Source organism: Tamandua tetradactyla, chromosome 18 (genome assembly GCF_023851605.1).
Source record: "Tamandua tetradactyla isolate mTamTet1 chromosome 18, mTamTet1.pri, whole genome shotgun sequence".
Classification (NCBI taxonomy): domain Eukaryota; kingdom Metazoa; phylum Chordata; class Mammalia; order Pilosa; family Myrmecophagidae; genus Tamandua; species Tamandua tetradactyla.
The window spans coordinates 32,020,266-32,038,059 of record NC_135344.1 but is presented as its reverse complement, the minus strand read 5'-3'; the positions used below and the strand labels follow the sequence as shown (position 1 = coordinate 32,038,059).

General features: G+C 42.7%; 1 protein-coding gene across 2 annotated transcripts in view; it reads left to right on the top strand.

The window, feature by feature from the left end:
• Window positions 1-17,794, top strand: part of MAPK4 (mitogen-activated protein kinase 4) — a 155,656-nt gene that overhangs the window by 119,994 nt on the left and 17,868 nt on the right. The window lies entirely within an intron of this gene.

Here is a 17,794-nt window from a genome sequence, read left to right as displayed (position 1 = left end):
TATCTGCCTGGTTTTGACTCTTCCAAAAGAAGAAGAGAGGGAATAAAGAGGCTCCCTATAGAATTCCAAAGTGGAAGAAAAAAATATAAGCAAGAATTCTACTGGTGAAAGACCGCGTATCCCTTTCAGGGATCATGCAGCAAGAGCAGTTTGCACAAAGCTGCCCTACACCTGGGATGTGGAATTTTAGAGTTATCAGAACTGCACAGATCTCCTGGGTTTTCCCTCAGGGATCTCTGGGTGAAGTACATAAGCCTTATGAAGGTTCTGATAAGTCCTGCAACAAGTAGACTTGTTTAACTTTATCTCAGAGTTCTCTAAATATATTTGACATAAAACCTACTCACTAAGGAGTGTCTAATAATAACACTTTGGAGGCCCTGATCTGGCCCATCCTCTTGTTGTAAATGGTGCCTCAGAACTTAATATTATGGCCTGGAGATCTGGTTATCCCTTTTGGCCTGGTATAGAGCTTTGGGTTCATATCTAGACAGTGCGGGATGAAGGGCAGTAGCTGAGCAGACAAGAAGAGGGAGTGCTGTTCTAGCCCATTCTCCTGCACCTAAACTAGAGCCCCAGAAAGGAAGCTGGTGCCCCCAGGGCTGGCTCCTCTGCTGCTTCACCTGTCTCAGCTCTTTCGGATCCCTAACTGACCTCTTTCAGCAGCAGTTATTACCTTGTTCTCACCATGGCCTTTTCTTTACAAATAGCAGAAAAGGAAAATGATTGTTCTCCCTCTTATGTTAAAGTGGTACTTTCACGCTGAGCTTTTACATTTCTAACCCATGCTCACACTTTTGGATGCAGGTTTGAGTTTATATGCAAACAATACTAATTTCCTTCTTGGAAGAGCCTCTTGCTACTAACAACAGCTTGAGTTAGTGAGTTAATGTAGCCTGAGATATTTTTGAGGCCTTAAGTAGAGAACAAAACATTTGGAGCCATATTTAAAGAGTATCGAACAGAGATTTAAAGAACAAAAGAATTTTGTTCTATACAAACATGAAAAAGAATGAGGAGGCTATTTGTGTATTAATATTAGAAGTTGTCCATAATAGATGAAGCGAAGAAAGAGGTGAAAGAAAAGTGTAATGGAATGATTTCCAAACACGTATGTGTGCGTATGAAGAGGTGGAAAGAAAAATACTATATTATAGTTCTCCTTAGGGAACGGGGATGAGTGTATCTTGAGAATTGAACAATGGCTTCGACTTTAAAGTGTACGTTATTGAATTTTTAAAAATGAATCACTTTTTTAACATTTTTTATTGTGAAATATATATACAAAAAAGTAACAAATTTCAAAGTACATTTTAACAGGTAGTTATAGAACAAATTTCGAAGTTTGATATGGATTACAGTTCTACAATTTCAGATTTTTCCTTCTAGCTGCTCCAAGACATTGGAGACTAAAAGAAATATCAATATAATGATTCAGCACTCATACTCACTTCTTAAGTTCTATCTTCTCTGTTATAACTGCTCTGTCTTCTTTGCTCCTTCTCCCAATCTTTAGGAATATTTAGGCTATGCTCATTCTAACTTTGTCATGTTGAAAAGGGGTGTCAACAGTATAGGATAGGGAGATAGAATTAACTGAGTTTTTGGAGAGGCTGGCCCCTCTGGATTTCAGGGCTTATCTGGCCTTGGAACCATTTGGAGTTTATAGGTTTCTGGAAAGTGCATTAGGGCATGAAACTGTTGTAGAATCGCAGATAGAGCCCTAGGTGTTCTTCAGGTTTAACAGGAATAACGTTTGTTTGGGTTTAGCAAGCCATGGCAATTAGCAATATCTAGCTGAAGCCTTCATAAGAGTAGCACCTTATTTTTTCCCTCTTTTGGTCAAGAAAGTGTTGTCAATCCCCCAGTGTCAGGGTCAGGCTCATCCCTGGGAGTCATGTCCCACGTCACCTCTGAATTTCAGTAACATGTGCCACTTACTTTTGTAATTAAAAAATAAAATACAAATCTAAGGAGAAAAACCACATTGCCTATTAGTCTTTGGTTTGTCTTGCAAGACAATGAAACAAATGTTCCAGAGATGACCCAGCCGGGAGGGCAAAGCATGTCACAGGAAGGGAGGGAGACCTGAGAGGCAGGGAAGGAGCAAGAGTTTACTTTGACCGTATTTCTAAGGAAAGGAATCATCGTTCATTGCAATTTGACTTATTTTTTTTTTTTTTTGCTGTTTTTGAGAAAAGAAAAAGATTATGAAGGCCTGAACTATTCAACTTAAATGAACTCTCCTAAACACTTACAATGTCCTTTAAATCCTGTGTGAGAAAAATAACTCAAGAAAGGCAGTTTTCCAAAACCAGTTATCAGGGCATATAGAAACGAGACAACAAGTCTGGAGAATTTCCTGGCAAAATAGGTTTTATTCTCAGATTTTACCTGAAGGCTTTCAGCAGGTTCTGTCCCAGTGTCCTTTATTGAAGAGAGAGGCTCCCATAGTTTGTCCAGAGAGTGTTTGGAGCCTCGACTGGGTTTAGACAGGACTGGGAAGTTTATGGTAAAGTCACTCTCTGTAACCTCCACTCTCCCTGCCCTGCACCACCCTTTTCCTACAGTTTGCTGTGCCTCTTCCTTCTCACAAAACTCTCTACCCATCTTAAAAAGGGAGCTAGTATCAGTCATTTATACTTTAGATGAGTTTTATCCCAGGGCCAGTATAGCCTGGTGATGCTTACATTTGAAGCTTTACTTCTGGGTGTGAAAGGGAAAGCTGGGTCCGAGGGAAAGGAGTTTTCCAGCACCAGCCAGCAGGTGGAGGCATTATTTTTGAGTCATCTTCCTGTTGCTAAAGAACTTCCTTTTGCATTGGAGTTTGACTGGCCTCCACCTGGAGCCTAGGAATTAGACATTCTCACCTGGAGCTGTGGTGCAAGGCCTCACCCGGTCCTGGAGGGGCCACCTCTGCTCCTTTTTTTAGGGAGGGGGGGTGGGGGGGTGGGGGGGAGGGGGGTGGGGGTGTGGCTCTGCCATTGTTCTCCATGGACCAGAGGCCATGGTGTGAGACGACCTTCAGGCCAGGGCCCTTTTTGTAGGGGAGAAGCTGGACATCCAGGATTGGGTTCACTGTTGAGAGCCCAGGACCCTAGAGAGAAACAGACAAGGTGCAAGCCCTGGTTCTGTCCTTTAACTATTGTGTGACCTTGAGCAAGTGATTTATCCTAAGTAAGCAGGCATAATAGGAGGACCTATTCTTTAGAGTCGTACTGAGGACTGAGTGAGATGAAGAATGCAGCGTACCCGGCAGGGGGAGCAGCCCCCACCCCCACCCCCACCACCCCACAGGCAAACAAAAGGTCCAAAGCCAGCTAGAAGCTAGGCTGGAGAACTCTGGGGGCAGAAACAGCTCAGCTGTTCCCTCAGCTCCTTCCATTGGTGTCCTCGTGTGGGGCCTGCAGGCGCCCAGCACTGAGCAGGGAGCAGCTGAAGGAGTCGTCTTGAACTGGGGCTCCTGTGTTTAGCAGCCGCCCCACCCGAAACACAGGTGAGATGGAAGTCAAAAAGATGCCGTGGGGCGGGCCACGGTGGCTCAGCAGGCAGAGTTCTCGCTGGCCATGCCGGAGTCCTGGGTTCGATTCCTGGTGCCTGCCCATGCAAAAAATAAAAAAAGATGCTGTGGGCTGAGTAGATGTGCATAGCCCATACCCTAATTGTGTGCATTTCCCTGGGCCTGTGTGTTCTCCCTGTACACACAATTTTTTTTTTTATTAATTAAAAAAAGAATTAACAAAACAGTTAGAAATCATTCCAATCTACATGTACAATCAGTAATTCTTAATAACACCACATGGTTGCATATTCATCATTTCTTAGTACATTTGCATCGATTTAGAAAAAGAAATAAAAAGACAACAGAATAAGAATTAAAACAATAATAGAAAGAAAAAAAACAAAAAACCTATACCTCACATGCAGCTTCATTCAGTGTTTTAACATAATTGCATTACAATTGGGTAGTATTGTGCTGTCCATTTCTGAGTTTTTATATCCAGTCCCGTTGTACAGTCTCTATCCCTTCAGCTTCAATTACCCGTTCTCTTTTTTTTTTTTTAATTAATGGAAAAAAAGAAATTAACCCAACATTTAGAGATCATACCATTCTACATATGCGATCAGTAATTCTTAACATCATCACATAGATGCATGATCATCATTTCTTAGTACATTTGCATTGGTTTAGAAGAACTAGCAACATAACCAAAAAAGATATAGAATGTTAATATAGAGAAAAAAAATAAAAGTAATAATAGTAAAATCAAAACAAAACAAAACAAAACAAAAACCTATAGCTCAGATGCAGCTTCATTCAGTGTTTTAACCTGATTACTTTACAATTAGGTATTATTGTGCTGTCCATTTTTGAGTTTTTGTATCTAGTCCTGTTACACTGTCTGTATCCCTTCAACTCCAATTGGCCATTATCTTACCCTGTTTCTACCTCCTGCTGGACTCTGATATCAAGGACATATTCCAAATTTATTCTCGAATGTCTGCTCACATCAGTGGGACCATACAGTATTTGTCCTTTAGTTTTTGGCTAGACTCACTCAGCATAATGTTCTTAGGTCCATCCATGTTATTACATGCTTCATAAGTTTATCCTGTCTTAAAGCTGCATAGTATTCCATCGTATGTATATACCACAGTTTGTTTAGCCACTCTTCTGTTGATGGAGATTTTGGCTGTTTCCATCTCTTTGCAACTGTAAATAACGCTGCTATAAACATTGGTGTGCAAATGTCCGTTTGTGTCTTTGCCCTTAAGTCCTTTGAGTAGATTCCCAGCAATGGTATTGCTGGGTCGTATGGCAATTCTATATTCAGCTTTTTTGAGGAACCGCCAAACTGCCTTCCACAGTGGTTGCACCATTTGACATTCCCACCAACAGTGGATAAGTGTGCCTCTTTCTCCGCATCCTCTCCAGCACTTGTCATTTTCTGTTTTTTTTTTTTTAGATTTAATGACGCTTTATTGAAGTTACAGAAGTATTTTATGCTTACTTTTTTTTTATTTTTTTTATTTTTTTATTAACAGAAAGAAAAAAAAAGAAATTAACACAACATTTAGAAATCATACCGTTCTACATATGCACTCAGTAATTCTTAACATCATCACATAGATGCATGATCATTGTTTCTTAGTACATTTGCATCGGTTTAGAGGAACTAGCAACACAACAGAAAAAGATATAAAATGTTAATATAAAGAAAAGAAATAAAAGTAGTAATAATAATAAAAAACAACAACAACAAACAAACAAACAAGCAAACAAAAACAAAAAAAACCCTATAGCTCAGATGCAGCTTCATTCAGTGTTTTAACATGATTACTTTACAATTAGGTATTATTGTGCTGTCCATTTTTGAGTTTTTGTATCTAGTCCTGTTGCACAGTCTGTATCCCTTCAGCTTCAATTACCCATTGTCTTACCCTGTTTCTAACTCCTGCTGAACTCTGTTGCCAATGACATATTTCAAGTTTATTCTCGAATGTCCGTTCACATCAGTGGGACCATACAGTATTTGTCCTTTAGTTTTTGGCTGGACTCACTCAGCATAATATTCTCTAGGTCCATCCATGTTATTACATGGTTCATAAGTTTATCTTGTCTTAAAGCTGCATAATATTCCATCGTATGTATATACCACAGTTTGTTTAGCCACTCTTCTGTTGATGGAGATTTTGGCTATTTCCATCTCTTTGCAATTGTAAATAACGCTGCTATAAACATTGGTGTGCAAATGTCCGTTTGTGTCTTTGCCCTTAAGTCCTTTGAGTAGATACCTAGCAATGGTATTGCTGGGTCGTATGGCAATTCTATATTCAGCTTTTTGAGGAACCGCCAAACTGCCTTCCACAGTGGTTGCACCCTTTGACATTCCCACCAACAGTGGATAAGTGTGCCTCTTCATTTTCTGTTTTGTTGATAATGGCCATTCTGGTGGGTGTGAGATGATATCTCATTGTGGTTTTGATTTGCATTTCTCTAATGGCCAGGGACATTGAGCATCTCTTCATGTGCCTTTTGGCCATTTGTATTTCCTCTTCTGAGAGGTGTCTGTTCAAGTCTTTTTCCCATTTTGTAATTGGGTTGGCTGTCTTTTTGTTGTTGAGATGAACAATCTCTTTATAAATTCTGGATACTAGACCTTTATCTGATATATCATTTCCAAATATTGTCTCCCATTGTGAAGGCTGTCTTTCTACTTTCTTGATGAAGTTCTTTGATGCACAAAAGTGTTTAATTTTGAGGAGCTCCCATTTATTTATTTCCTTCTTCAGTGTTCTTGCTTTAGGTTTAAGGTCCATAAAACCGCCTCCAGTTGTAAGATCCATAAGATATCTCCCAACATTTTCCTCTATCTGTTTTATGGTCTTAGACCTAATGTTTAGATCTTTGATCCATTTTGAGTTAACTTTTGTATAGGGTGTGAGAAATGGCTCTTCTTTCATTCTTTTGCATATGGATATCCAGTTCTCTAGGCACCATTTATTGAAGAGACTGCTCTGTCCCAGGTGAGTTGGCTTGACTGCCTTATCAAAGATCAAATGTCCATAGATGAGAGGGTCTATATCTAAGCACTCTATTCGATTCCATTGGTCGATATATCTATCTTTATGCCAATACCATGCTGTTTTGACCACTGTGGCTTCATAATATGCCTTAAAGTCCGGCAGTGCAAGACCTCCAGCTTCGTTTTTTTCCCTCAAGATGTTTTTAGCAATTCGGGGCACCCTGCCCTTCCAGATAAATTTGCTTATTGGTTTTTCTATTTCTGAAAAGTAAGTTGTTGGGATTTTGATTGGTATTGCATTGAATCTGTAAATCAATTTAGGTAGGATTGACATCTTAACTATATTTGGTCTTCCAATCCATGAACACGGTATGCCCTTCCATCTATTTAGGTCTTCTGTGATTTCTTTTAGCAGTTTTTTGTAGTTTTCTTTATATAGGTTTTTTGTCTCTTTAGTTAAATTTATTCCTAGGTATTTTATTCTTTTAGTTGCAATTGTAGATGGGATTCGTTTCTTGATTTCCCCCTCCGCTTGTTCATTACTAGTGTATAGAAATGCTACAGATTTTTGAATGTTGATCTTGTAACCTGCTACTTTGCTGTACTCATTTATTGGCTCTAGTAGTTTTGTTGTGGATTTTTCCGGGTTTTCGACGTATAGTATCATATCGTCTGCAAACAGTGATAGTTTTACTTCTTCCTTTCCAATTTTGATGCCTTGTATTTCTTTTTCTTGTCTAATTGCTCTGGCTAGAACCTCCAACACAATGTTGAATAATAGTGGTGATAGTGGACATCCTTGTCTTGTTCCTGATCTTAGGGGGAAAGTTTTCAATTTTTCCCCATTGAGGATGATATTAGCTGTGGGTTTTTCATATATACCCTCTATCATTTTAAGGAAGTTCCCTTGTATTCCTATCTTTTGAAGTGTTTTCAACAGGAAAGGATGTTGAATCTTGTCAAATGCCTTCTCTGCATCAATTGAGATGATCATGTGATTTTTCTGCTTTGATTGGTTGATATGGTGTATTACATTAATTGATTTTCTTATGTTGAACCATCCTTGCATACCTGGGATGAATCCTACTTGGTCATGATGTATAATTCTTTTAATGTGTTGTTGGATATGATTTGCTAGAATTTTATTGAGGATTTTTGCATCTATATTCATTAGAGAGATTGGTCTGTAGTTTTCTTTTTTTGTAATATCTTTGCCTGGTTTTGGTATGAGGGTGATGTTGGCTTCATAGAATGAATTAGGCAGTTTTCCCTCCACTTCGATTTTTTTTGAAGAGTTTGAGGAGAATTGGTACTAATTCTTTCTGGAACGTTTGATAGAATTCACATGTGAAGCCATCTGGTCCTGGACTTTTCTTTTTAGGAAGCTTTTGAATGACTAATTCAATTTCTTTACTTGTGATTGGTTTGTTGAGGTCATCTATGTCTTCTTGAGTCAAAGTTGGTTGTTCATGTCTTTCCAGGAACCCGTCCATTTCATCTAAATTGTTGTATTTATTAGCGTAAAGTTGTTCATAGTATCCTGTTATTACCTCCTTTATTTCTGTGAGGTCAGTAGTTATGTCTCCTCTTCCATTTCTGATCTTATTTATTTGCATCCTCTCTCTTCTTCTTTTTGTCAATCTTGATAAGGGCCCATCAATCTTATTGATTTTCTCATAGAACCAACTTCTGGTCTCATTGATTTTCTCTACTGTTTTCATATTTTCAATTTCATTTATTTCTGCTCTGATCTTTGTTATTTCTTTCCTTTTGCTTGCTTTGGGATTAGTTTGCTGTTCTTTCTCCAGTTCTTCCAAGTGGACAGTTAATTCCTGCATTTTTGCCTTTTCTTCCTTTCTGATATAGGCATTTAGGGCAATAAATTTCCCTCTTAGCACTGCCTTTGCTGCATCCCATAAGTTTTGATATGTTGTGTTTTCATTTTCATTTGCCTCGAGGTATTTACTAATTTCTCTTGCAATTTCTTCTTTGACCCACTCGTTGTTTAAGAGTGTGTTGTTGAGCCTCCAGGTATTTGTGAATTTTCTGGCATTCCGCCTATTATTGATTTCCAACTTCATTCCTTTATGATCCGAGAAAGTGTTGTGTATGATTTCAATCTTTTTAAATTTGTTAAGACTTCCTTCGTGACCCAGCATATGGTCTATCTTTGAGAATGATCCATGAGCACTTGAGAAAAAGGTGTATCCTGCTGTTGTGGGATTTAATGTCCTATAAATGTCTGTTAAGTCTAGCTCCTTTATAGTAATATTCAGATTCTCTGTTTCTTTATTGATCCTCTGTCTAGATGTTCTGTCCATTGATGAGAGTGGGAAATTGAAGTCTCCAACTATTATGGTATATGTGTCTATTTCCCTTTTCAGTGTTTGTAGTGTATTCCTCACGTATTTTGGGGCATTCTGGTTGGTGCGTAAATATCTATGATTGTTATGTCTTCTTGTTTAATTGTTCCTTTTATTAGTATATAGTGTCCTTCTTTGTCTCTTTTAACTGTTTTACATTTGAAGTCTAACTTGTTGGATATTAGTATAGCCACTCCTGCTCTTTTCTGGTTGTTATTTGCATGAAATATCTTTTCCCAACCTTTCACTTTCAACCTATGTTTATCTTTGGGTCTAAGATGTGTTTCCTGTAGACAGCATATAGAAGGATCCTGTTTTTTAATCCATTCTGCCATTCTATGTCTTTTGATTGGGGAATTCAGTCCATTAACATTTAGTGTTATTACTGTTTGGATAATATTTTCCTCTGCCATTTTGCCTTTTGTATTATATATATCATATCTGACTTTCCTTCTTTCTACACTCTTCTCCATACCTCTCTCTTATGTCTTTTCGGTTCTGACTCTAGTGCTCCCTTTAGTATTTCTTGCAGAGCTGGTCTCTTGGTCACAAATTCTCTCAGTGACTTTTTGTCTGAGAATGTTTTAATTTCTCCCTCATTTTTGAAGGACAATTTTGCTGGATATAGGAGTCTTGGTTGGCAGTTTTTCTCTTTTAGTAATTTAAATATATCATCCCACTGTCTTCTAGCCTCCATGGTTTCTGCTGAGAAATCTACACATAGTCTTATTGGGTTTCCCTTGTATGTGACAGATTGTTTTTCTCTTGCTGCTTTCAAGATCCTCTCTTCCCCTTTGACCTCTGACATTCTAACTAGTAAGTGTCTTGGAGAACGCCTATTTGGGTCTAATCTCTTTGGGGTGCGCTGCACTTCTTGGATCTGTAATTTTAGGTCTTTCATAAGAGTTGGGAAATTTTCAGTGAAAATTTCTTCCATTAGTTTTTCTCCTCCTTTTCCCTTCTCTTCTCCTTCTGGGACACCCACAACACGTATATTTGTGCGGTTCATATTGTCCTTGAGTTCCCTGATACCCTGTTCAAATTTTTCCATTCTTTTCCCGATAGTTTCTGTTTGTTTTTGGAATTCAGATGTTCCATCCTCCAAATCACTAATTCTATCTTCTGTCTCTTTGAATCTATCATTGTAGGTATCCACTGTTTTTTCTATCTTTTCTACTTTGTCCTTCCCTTCCATAAGTTCTGTGATTTGTTTTTTCAGTTTTTCTATTTCTTCTTTATGTTCAGCCCATGTCTTCTTCATGTCCTCCCTCAATTTATCGATTTCATTTTTGAAGAGGTTTTCCATTTCTGTTCGTATATTCAGCATTAGTTGTCTCAGCTCCTGTATCTCATTTGAACTATTGGTTTGTTCCTTTGACTGGGCCATATTTTCAATTATTTGAGCGTGATCCGTTATCTTCTGTTGGCGTCTGCGCATTTAGACAGATTTCCCTGGGTATTGGATCCAAAAGTTTGGGAGATTTTTCTGTGAAATCTCTGGGTTCTGTTTTTCTTATCCTGCCCAGTAGGTGGCGCTCGTGGCACACGTTTGTCTGCGGGTCCCAACAGTAAAAGGTGCTGTGGGACCTTTAACTTTGGAAAACTCTTGCCATCCAGGAGGTTCGCTAGCCGAAGCGGCTTGAGCCGGCCCGGGGTCCGAACGCAGGGAGGGTTGCTGGCCGCCGCAGCCCGGGAAAGAGCCCGTCCGAATTTCCTAGTCGGCCCGGGGCGACAAGCCTGGCGGGAGGGCGCCAGCGGCAGCGGCCCGCCCGGGAGAGTGCACGTTCCCGGGGAGTCACGGGTTTGGAAGGGGCCTCCCCAACCCGTCACCGTTCTCCGCGGCCTGGGGATTTCCGATCCAATTCTCTCAGTTGGTCCGGGGGCTGTGCGTGGTGTGGGCGCCAGCCGCCACGGTTTCAGGGGACCGCCTCTCCAATTCTCCCAGCCGGCCCGGGAAGGGGGAAGGGAGTGACTCCGGCCGCTTGCTGCCCCACCCGGTGAGGCCCGCGCGCCTCGGTGATCTCACCTGAGCTGCTTCTCTCAGCCAGCCAGCCGTTCCAGGATGGGGTACGCTGTCTTTTTTATCTCTGTTGTGGCTTTGGGCGCTTTCTGTATCGTTTCTACTCCCCTAGTAGCTGTCCTAGGGAAGAAACTAAGATCTGCGCGTCTTACTAAGCCGTCATCTTCTGCCTCACACAATTTTAATAAACTTAATTATGTGGTTGTCAAATCCAGGGTGGATCAGAGGCAGCAAATTAGGGAATAGACAGGCAAGTTTAGAGCAGAGCTGATAGCAACAGCTGGGAGTCTAATATGGAAGCACAATCTGATGAGGAGACAGAAAAATTATAAAGACAGACATAAGAATTAATACAAAGACTCACAGCCATCAGACCCTATTGGAGTGCCCACCCCACTTCAATTCTGAGTGCTACACGGTGTGATGACCAGAATCCTAGCATGTTCGAAATCTCGTTCCTATAGAACTCGGCTAAATTGCATCAAGTATGTTTTAAGAAAGCAGCCTAAGGGTGGCATTTTCAGGTGCCTATGCTTTCCATGTATTTAACCTCATTTGAATTCCGTGATAGAGGTAGGGCTTGTATCATCACCTCCCATTTTACAGCTGAAGAATCAAAGCAGAAGGACTTACCTTGGCCTAATAACTAGTGGGTGGTAGATCTGGCCTTCGACTTGAGATTCTTTCCACCATGGAAATTTTTAAACTGTGTTCCTTGGAGCCCTGGGGTTCACAGAGGGACCACAGGAGCTGCCAAAGGGATTGGGGGAGGCCCATAAGCAGGGCTGTGGCTCCCGCGGCCCCTCTCATTCAATGGTCTGGTGCTCAGTATTTACCTCCAGGAGAGGTTTTATTTTTTTTTAAGCCCTGCTGTTGAGAAAAAGAATGAGAGATTGTAAGCTACTGAAAATAGTGCCCTTAGCATTTGGGGACGATTTCCATCCAAAATGGTTAACATTTCAAAAGAAAGTCTTGGGGGTGGGCCACAGAGGCTCAGCAGGCCGAGTTCTCGCCTGGCATGCCAGAGACCTGGGTTCAATTCCTGGTGCCTGCCCATGCAAAAAAAAAGAGAAAAAATGAAGAGAAAAAAAAGTCTTGGGCTGTGTGCAGTCGGGGCTAACACTGTCAGCCCCCTGAAAGACTCAGCATCCAGAATGACATCCCCTCAGCTTGTCAGCAGTCTAGCCGAATTCGCATTCTCTGAGGACGGCCCACGTGCCTCCGCCCTCACATGAGTCGGAGCTCCCAGGCTGCGTTCTCCTGCCCCCTCCCATGCACCCCGGGGCCTCGGGCCACCAGGGCCACCGAAGCCCCTTACAATCTCTGTTCCTTGGGTCAAACATGTCCCTCTCCTCCCCTCCACACTCCATAGGCTGGGCTCCTGTTCCCTCAAAGTGCTGTGGGGAGAGTGCGGACTCCTAAATGGCACTTACCTGGTAATACATAATTGTTTCCCATTCACCCTCTCTATCCAACAGCCTTGTCCTAAACTACTTCAGGTGGGAGCTGTCTGCGTGTGTCTTTCCAGCTGTGAGCAATTAATACTGAATAAATGACAGCTGTCATTCTGCATTAAACTGGCCTTTAGCAGACACAGATTACCCTAAATAATTCACCCTGGAGGTGGGAATATCAGGTCCCACGACAGGTCCTCCAGAAAGTTCTTTGGGTGGAAAAGCCTTTGCTGATGCCAGATGGGTGACCACTGAGTCACCTAGCTCTGGCCCTGCCACCGCACCTCTGCTTGCTCCCTTACTCTGCAGCTGCATCACCCTCATTGCAAGACGATGGAGGAGCACACAGGTGGCATCCAGCTGTTAGTCATGCATGTGTGTCCCCGCTCTCAGCTGCAGTGGACAGTAGCTGAATAGGGAAGTCTGTGTTATGGATCTAAGAGGGAAATTGCCATTCTGCTCCTTCTCCTGGTTACTCTAAGTGCTAAGTGGTGAGAGCTCAGTAAATGGTAGCACTTGTCTTACTACCTTTCCTCTTACTCCCTGCAGGGCAGGGGTTTATGATAGAACTGGGAAGACAGAACATAGGAAAAGAAACCCAGCAAGTCAGACAAGGTGGCTTATCCCAGTGTGGAATGGCTGATACGGACTGGGTCTTGCGTGGAATGCTCTCCTCTTCCCTTCCTACTTGTCTGGTCCCACTTTGCCTTGAAGGGGGCCGTCCTGAAGGACATGGAGCCTGCAGTGAGCCCTGAGGGTCATTCCTAATGGGAAGGAGGCAAGAGGCACTGCAGGTGCGGGTGCCCTCACAGCACAGGACTCCTGGGGAGAAGAGAGCGCAGAGGCGGCGCAGGACAGTACAGGCAGGTGGATCAGGAAGAGCCTGAGAAATTAGGTGGAGGGGTTTGGATATAATAGAGCACACAAAAGGCAGCCACCAAAATGCTCTATCGAAACAGAGGTTGAACAAGGGCGAGTAGAGTGACATCTGTTCAGAGCTGGGAGCCTCTCCCTGTCTGTCTATCCTCCAGCAACCCTATGAAGTCGGTATTATCTCCATTTTGGAGATGAGGAAACTGAAGCTCAGGCAGGTGAAGTTGCTCTGCATCACCAGCAAGCTGCGTGGCTGGCCCAGGATTTTAATCAGGTCAGAAGTCATGTCTGAACACAGAGATGCATTACCTGAGTCTTTGCCTAGCAGCGGAATGCAGGATGCCAGGTTCTCCTGCCAAGAAAAGCCAAAGATGTCTGTCGTGCACGGTGCATCCTCCGTGCTGAGGCACCCAAGCGGGAGGGCACCAGCAGAGCAGGGCCACCCACAGAGGTTTGTAAAAAATACAATTTTTGCTATGAAAAAAAAAAATCAAAGAAGTTATTGTGGGAAGAAAATTTGACCTTTGTTGGACTTCCTTACCCTTTCTTTATGGTTGTATTGGTTTTATTTGAATTTACATAGAGGAGAAGGATACCATAATAGAATCTGTGCCTTAAGGGTCTCTAAAGAGCTTCTTCTGTTACCAGGGACCCATTTCAGGGAACACAGTAGGTGAGGTGGGATGAGGCTCACACACCTGAGCCACGAGAGAACAGTGGGGGCTGGCACTGCACTGATGCTGAACCAAGCAGTCCAGCCAGTCGGGTGTTAAGGAGCAAGTAGCACGGGCTTCCCTGGGGAGGCACAAAAATCACAGCTGCGTCGGCAGTCCCCGCTGGTCAGAGAGAACGTTCCCCCGCAGCACTCGCCCGGAAGGACCATGTGACTCCAATCCAGGCTCTCTTCTGGACCCAGAGAACCCCCTCATCATCCAGCCGAGAGCCACGGCAGCGAGCACCAGCTGCTGGGACGTGTGTGTGGCCCATAACACAGCCTGAGAAAGCAGGTGCAGCTAACAGCCCTTTCTAGCACCATAACTTGTTTACAGGGATTGTAAGTGAGAACCTGCCTAATTAGAGTAATTATACACATAGACCCAGATGGTGGCAGGCATCGTGCACCAATGCTCGCCGACGGCAGTGGGGATGAGGGTCTGGGAACAGGCAGGGAGCCTGCCTGGTGGGGGGCCCTTGGACGTGCACAGAGCTCTCATGGCACTTGTGCCCCTCAGCGCTAAGAGAGAAAAGGCGAGGGCTACGAGAGAAGCAGTGAAGGACTCGGTGAGTTGGTTCTGTAGTCCACAGCCGTGGTTCTCAAAGGGTGCTCCCTGGATGAGCTATGGCATCATCACCTAGGAAGGTATTAGACATGCAGATTCTCAGGCTCTACCCCAGACCTACTAAATCTAAAACTCAGGCTGGGGAGTGGGGGACAGCTATATGTGCTTTAACAAGCCCTCCACATGATTCTGCTTCATGCTTACGTTTGAAAACTGCTGATGTAGAGCATGGCGTAGCTATTCAAAAAAGGCCTGGGTTTGTTCACAGCTTCAACCCTTAACTAGCTGAGTCACCTCATCTTTTCTAAGCTTTAATTTACTCCTCTATAAAACAGGAATAAAGACACCTCTCCTGCAGGGCTAGCACGTGGGCACCCCACGGTGGTAAGAGCTTATGTGCTTTGTTTCACTGGCACCCAGAAGAGTGCCTGGAACATGGCAGAAGCTCAGTAGATAATTTGCTGTGTAAGTAATTTAATAGGGCTATTGTGAAGAATGTTGTGTAAAGTATTAACAGGGGCTTGGCAGGCAGGTAGCAAGTGTTTAGCGATCACCGCTCCTACAGGTAATGACAGTGGTGATGAACTGGGGCTCCTCTTCTGCAAAATGAGAGATTGACCTAAAGGACCTGTAATGTCTCTTTTAGAGGGAGGCAGAAGGTCAGATCCACAGCCCCTGAGGTTTCTAACCTTACACCAAAATATCTAAATGGGGAGGGGGGAGGGAGCAAGATGGCCTTGGTCCTCAGAAGGGAACAGAAGGAAGCAAGACAACATCTCACCTCTGGGCCTTGGGCCCAGCAGTCACAGAACCATTCTCACCCATCTGGAGAGAGAGCAACAGTCCGTGAGTTGCTTACAGTTTTACTGGCCTGAGTCTTTTTTTATGAGCTGAGTCCGAGTCTCACGCCCTCAATCCTGAAACTCTTTAGAACCAGAGAACCTGCAGCCACAGGGATTCGTGGACCTGGCCCATAGCTGCCCTGTGGAATGGGCTGGTCAGGCCCTTCTTTATTCACCTCAACAGAGGAGATCACCCATATTCCCCTGCCACTAGAACATACTAAACTGTTATAATGACACTACAAAAAATCAGCTCCTTAAGCTACAATAACACCCTTTGCTCTGAGAGGCAAAATGATTGTTGATCATGGTTTTCATTTGGAAGGAATGAATGAAGAAAGCTGTCATGGGCTAGATGACGTTCCATGGGCCCTGCCCCAAACACTCCTTTTGTGATGTATCTTTGATCGTCGTGAAATCAGATCAACTCTGGCAGCCAGGCAGCAAGCCTTACTGTCTTAGCCTTGCACAGAGTGGCCAGCTGGCCTCTAGGTCAGACCGTTCAGACAGTCTAAATAATCAAGGAACATAGTTACGCATGCAACAGAGATTCAAAAACAAAGAGAAATCTGTGAACTCTATGCCCTTGGATTTTTATTTAATAGGCTTTTATTTATTAAATAATTATTGAAATGAATAAATACTTAGAAAAATATCATTTATCAAAATTGACTTAAAAAGAAAGAGCAAAGCTGAATAATTTGACAACTACTGGGGATACCAAGTGGTAGTTAAAAATCTTCTCACAAAGAAAACCTCAGTCCCAATAGTTTTACAGGAAAGTTGGAATAGAAAAAGAGGAACTGCTCCCCTCGGTCATAACCTTGGTACCAAAACCAGTCAAAGGAAGTACAGGAAAAGAAAATTACAGGTTTGTCTCACTTAGGAACATTCAGCAATATCTAAAAAAATGGATTGTCTACATTAAGTCCATCCCAGAAACACAAAGTTAGTTTAATATTAGAAAATCTATTATTTTGATTTGCCACAGATTAAAGGAGAAAAAATATATGCTCATCTCAATAGACACAGTAAATTCAACATCTGGGAATGATAAAAATTCATACTAAGAATAAAAGAGAACTGCCTGCCTTCATCCAAAAAATTGGTTCCTCCTAAAACCTTCACATACTAAGGTTGCCCAGCACCATTACTTCTATTTTCCATTGCTCTAGTCTTATTTTTATCGCTGAATAAGATAAGATTTTGTCACCACTCACAGAAGATTTGATTGTTTAAATAAACCCCAATCTGTAGAAAAATTAACAGCTGCATAAAAGACTTTAGCAATGTTGTGGCTACACAAAAATCCATTTCATTTCTATACACTATCTGAAAACAGAAAACATAATCTTAAGTAGTATACCATTAAGAATAGTAACAAAAATATATTAGGCACCTAAAAATACGTCTGACAAAAAATACCTAGTGCTTTGTCAAACTCTCTGTATAACGACAGTGGAATACTATACAGCTGTGAAAGTGAATAAACTATAGGTTCACATACCAACTGTCACATGTATTACAGTTTTTGAAAGCCAGGTTCCCTGATGGTGCTGTGTGACAACCAGTGAAGCAAAGCTCACCTCTCTCCTGGGGTACCATCTGCCAAGTGGGGGCAAGACCCATAGAGCTGGGTTGATGGGAATTGTGAGGAAGGCAGGTTTTCTCTTTAGAGCCCACACCTGCCTCCTGTGGGCCTCCCCCTCCTCAAGCCCTCACCCCTTCTAATCATCCAGGATTCCTGTCTTCTCCCACCTCCTTTAGCTTTCCCAAAACCTGTCAGATCCACTGTTGAAAGTGGAGAATAAAATTCCTGCATATTCTCTTGAGGAGGGAGAGAATTGGCTTTTCCAGTTATTTGTATTAGTTTGTTGGGGCTGCCATAACAAAGTTCCACAAATTGGGTGGCTTAAAAGAACCGTCTCTCAGTTCCAGGGGCCAGGAGTCCAAATCAGGGAGTTGGCAGGGCGGTGCTCCCTCCGAGGGCTGTGGGGTCTGGCAGTGGCTTGCCATCGTCGGTGGCATTCTGCAACAGAGCTCCCTCTCTGCCTCCACCGTGTGGTTGTCTTTGTTCCACATTTCCTCTCCTTTTAAGGGCACTGTTCATTTAGGCTAGGGCCACCCTCATCCAGCTTGGCCTCATCTTACCTAATCACACCTGCAAAATTCCCATTTCCAAATATAATGCCATTCGTGAAATGAGGGGTTAGGAATTGGAACGTATATTTTTGAGGTACACAGTTCAATCCATAATACTGTTCCTCTGACCCTTGCCAAGGAATATAAGGGATCAAGAGAGGAGGGGAGGAAAGCAGAGAGACTTTCCTGATGGCCAGAAATCACTCCAGCTTGTGAGAGGAGGGAAACATCTTTTGAAACTACTCTAGCTTCTGCTTTAATTCCGTGACGAAGGGATCCAGAATGCCGTGTGA